The sequence below is a fragment of the Protomyctophum parallelum genome, assembly GCF_964188405.1.
Source record: "Protomyctophum parallelum genome assembly, chromosome: 22".
NCBI lineage: Eukaryota > Metazoa > Chordata > Actinopteri > Myctophiformes > Myctophidae > Protomyctophum > Protomyctophum parallelum.
Window position 1 is genome coordinate 5,841,953 of NC_139714.1, and position 4,957 is coordinate 5,846,909.

Genomic DNA, 4,957 nt, shown 5'->3' on the forward strand with positions numbered 1-4,957 from the left:
CCCCCTTCTCTTGAGGTGCTGCAAGGGTTCAGCAAACACGGGCCGCTGCTGCCACCTACTGTTTGACATGTGATGCAGCACTCCCTGCCTTCATCAAGGAGGTAATTCATACTACAGCAATTTACTGTGCATGCAGTAGTAGGCTAAGACAAAAGGAATGGGGAGATTATTTTACAAGGTGCACAGTTTTCTTGGCAGATCGTCTAAAGAAAGAGGGACCAACCACAATCGCCTTCTTATGAGGGCCGGGTTAGATAAAGGGCAGAAAGAGAGAAACTCCCTCCTTTGGAATAATCTTAAACCAGGCGGAATCTGTTATACTGCTCTGAACCGAGGCTCTGTTGTTAATGTAGGGGGGCTAATGTCTCTAACATTATATTGCTATCTGATACCACCGCTGGTTTCTCAATTCACAAAGGATGTTTCACATCAGTGCTGTGCGACTTTCCGAGCCAAGGGGTTTTTGATGAAGTGTGATATTCCAAATAAAAAAGTTCCCTTGTTCTGATGTCACCCTTGCCTCATCCGACCGCATCCATCGCCGTTTGAAGCGCCCGTGCTGCAGCAGAACTGCCTTTGAACGTTGTCCACACAGTAGCCTTTGATACACGACAAGTCTTGATCAAAACAAAGTAGAGTTGAGGAAAGTATGGTCATACTTTTCTTTTCCACTGCAGCTTTCTTTTGAGCTACCTTGAACCGTGGTGTCTGTTAATGTGCATTTTGAAGATTTTTAAATTAATCAACAGCTGTGCTAAGCTAACCGCTATGCACATGATTCATTATTAATATTACTTTGATACATTTCTGTTTTTTAGGGGTTTTTTATTTATATTTTGCATACTTAGCATTAAAAGGGAAAATGTAAGCCTAATGGAAAGAAAATAATCATTGGAAATCAAAATGTAAATTGAAGCCTTTGAAAATTTATTTTAGTCACGCACTCTTTTCTCAGACACCGCCATGTTTTTTCGGCATAATGAAAATCCATATTTACCTTCCATAATTGCTTTGGCCAATTACCCGTAAACATCACTCACCACTTTGTACTTGGAGAGCCTACGTTCCCATAACGATTGGTCGGTTCAATCTTATTTTGCTGCTGGAGTGGAGATGCAAGCTGGAATCCTTCGATTTCATTATGGAGAAACACACACAAGCTAATAACATTCTAAAACATTAATTTGGAGGAGCTTTTGATGATGAGCGTAGGATATCCATCAGGACGCGTCGATATGTTTTTTAACAACCTGGGCCTGTTTGTTGTATTATTAATGCATGACTTGAAGATTAGAAAAGGCGTTTGTTGATGCGGGGCTTCTTCAACAGATCTAACACCCTCCGATGTGGGTTTGTGTGACTTTAGATCATTTGAAGGTGAGAGTCATTCAAACTTATCACTGCTAACTTTTGTCATCGCAGACATTTTTGGAATGGAGCCTCCTGTCACGTCCTTCTAAAGGTCTCGACAGAGTCTGTTTTGCCTTGCGGAGGGGTGAGAGAAAACGCACACAAAACACGCAAGGTTATTTAGTCCTTACAGAGTCCCTGCGTGAGTTATGCTAGTGTAGGCTTGCGTTGGTCTATAATGTGCAATCAACTATTCATCCACTAGATGGCAGCAATGACAGATTAGATTGTACACACTGTACTGACACAACTGCCACTTTATATTTGTTATGAGTTGAGATGTAGTTATAACTGTATATAGTGAGTTTTACACTATAGCGTCATATTGAAGTATATGCCTCTGCCTGTGCTGGCCAATCTACAAGCTCTCACCGCGACGCCTTGCAAGCTTGAAACTTGTTTATTCTAATTGAATTGACCAAGTTTTGCATATTTTTCTAGTGATGTAATCAATTAATCATTTGGCACCAGCAAAATTCCATAGGATTTTCCTTTTAATGGCATTTATGTACTCTTTATAGGCTACATATAAATATGTTGCTTTCACAGGGCAGATTAAACGATGCATACCATTGTCCATGTCTACCATTCATTGTCAAAGAAGCCTGCATGCGACATGACGTGGATGATCATCTGCAACGGAAAGCGCGGTTTGTTGGTCGGCCAAAGTGTCACCAAATGGAAGCATAGGAGGACGATAAAATATACACAATTATCAGAGCTTGCACACACTCTGTTCTCAGTTGAAATTCCACAGAGTTCTTATCTGAACACCTCAGCCGTGGATTCCGTTCGGGACTGATGATCACCAGGCCTGGACTGGGTCAAAAATTCATCCCTGACATTTGGCCCAAAAAAATATTAAAGCACGGGGGGCGGCCCATTCATTGGGCGGCCCACTGGACATTAGGTCAAGTGGAGCAGAGGAGGAAAAGCCCTCTTGCTCTCTGCTGCCAAAGGTCTCCAGCGGTACTTTTCTCTACTTGCGTCGAGGACCGCTGCTTGCGTTGCGTGGTCTTCGATTGTTTGCCTACAGTATTTCTGCCTATAGGGTTTCATGTCAAGGCTGATAAGCATGGTTAGATAGCTTGGATAGCCTATTAGATAACAAGACATTTGTAAAAGCCCATATATGGGAATGCCCATATATGGAGATCCCTGATGTCATCAATATTTGCCAGCAACTCTACAAACCTCAAACCCTTAGATCTCCATATATGGAGCTGACCTGTTCTGACATTCCATATGTTGATCCTTCCCCATCCATCCTTCCTCTTCGATGTCTCCCTTTTGACTGATACCTGTCCATTTAAACTCTAGACGGGCCTGCCCCAAAGTTATTAGTGCAGACGCCCCCGGCAGCCAGCGAAAATTACAGTTATCAACAGGAAATTAAGGCCCGGCCCAACCTGGGCCCTCATCGATCAAACCCTGTACACTCAAGACACTGCTACCGCTGCCACCCTTAGATCTCCTGTATGGAGCTGACCTGATCTGACCTCATCAAACCCTGTACACTCAAGACACGCTTCATATATATTTCCTGTACAGAATTCATTCCATGTTGATCTGACATGCCAAAGCATCAGCGCTCGCCCAGCAGTCTGCCGTCACCTAGGCGGATGCGTGCACACATGTATCTTACTGGTATCTTACTACCTAGAAGATTTATATCTATACATTATACATTATAGTTAATGACGTTCTTTGACCTGTTGCTTGTATACCAAAGAATGTTGAATTGATTTGAGAATAGAATACCAGCTCGTTCAAAATGATTGTTGAAACAAATATCATATTGTATGACTTAGGCCTACGTATTACTGATTTAACACTCTTATCGCCCCAGACGGAGGTCTCCGTCCTATTAAATAGTTTCACCTGTCGCCATAGACGGAGATTAATAAAAAAAAAGGAACATTACTCGTTTCATAACAGAGCGCACCAGTTTACAGCCTGGGAGCGTCTATTGAGCAACATTCAACGTCATTTCCGGCTAGTCCGTCATCCAACGTGGTCCAGCTCCATTTTAATGGATGGGATTAAAAATCTTAAAACGTGAATAACTCTTAATCTAAATCAATGATTCCAATTCTAACAAAATGTTGTGTTTTTGACGGCCCATCGCGGTCCCGTCACTTGTCGTGTTAGAATGAATCAAATCATACTTCATCGGTGGTTGTCGATCCTCTCGGGAGTCTTTTGGCTACATGCTGTGATATCTAGCTGCAAATCGTTGGGCGCACTGTTTAATGGTTCCAAATGATGCTGGGCGATAAGAGTAATACCTCACTCAATGCCACATGATGCCTAACCCATTCTGACCTGAGATCAGATTCATACGAGGTTTCCACTGGGACACACACTGGTCTGACGAACCCATTCTGACCTGAGATCAGATTCTAAAAATGTCAGTCGTTCTTCGATTTTTCAAAAATAGAAGACCTACAAGCTCGTAGCGCGCCACTCGGTGGCGCGCTATGAGCTTGTAGATCTGCTATTTTTCAATAGCTAAAGCACGACATGATGCTAACACCAAAATGGGTTCAGAATGGGCTAATGATGCCTTTTTTTAAATCTGACGTGCACACAACGTGCACACGAGTGCACGCTTATTTACTCTTTTATTTGTCCACAAGCTCTACACTTGTGTGTCCACTAGGTGGCACTCTCCATTTATTATGGAGTGATGGCAATATGAAACCAAATCAAATATATGAAAAAAGGGGTTTTATTATATTTTCCCCACCCCTCCAAAGAATAAAAAAGATAACATGTTAGATAATAATTATAATAATATATACTTTTTCTTAAAAAGAATATGTGGATTACAGCACATTTATAAACATTATCAAAAAAAAATGTTTCAAAGTAACAGACTAGACATTGGATGTGTTAGGCATTTTGGCTAGTATAACAGTTACATGTCCATCTTTTTGTGAGAACAAGTATTGAATAAGGCACATGATATCACAGTTCCCACTGCAATGAGTTGAAATCCTTTTTCTTTTAAATAAAATGACAGTATTTCCACTTTCACAAAAATATAAGAAAAGGACACTTCTGGCAAGTTTTCAACGATTGAGTAAGTTTGCATTTTTTCTTTTTTTTTTGCTTTACAGTGTACAGCTACCACAGTGTATCCAAACAGTAGTTTTTTTCTCTTCTTTTTTCTTTGTTTTGAATACGGATCATAATGTCTCCCTTTTGTTGTGTGGTAGGCTAAGTGTGATGCCATGTCCAGGAGGCAGAGGCAGGGGGTTCTCTGTACCGAGGTGTGAAAGAGCATCTTTGGGCTGTACAGTTCATTGTCTCTTTCAGATTGCCTTCAGCCTGCTTCTGGTCCTTTGGAACAATCTGGGCAACCTTTGTTAGTTTTTTTTTCTGCTCCAGTCCTCCACCTCCTGAAACCCACCTGATTCACAAAGTCTAGGCCTACTTATTTAAAAGCACTTCAGAAATCTCTTCAGAAAGATCTATCTTGCAGAGCGATTGTCACCGTTCGTGCGCCCAAGGCCGTCAATCACCAGTCTGCCTGTGACGACTC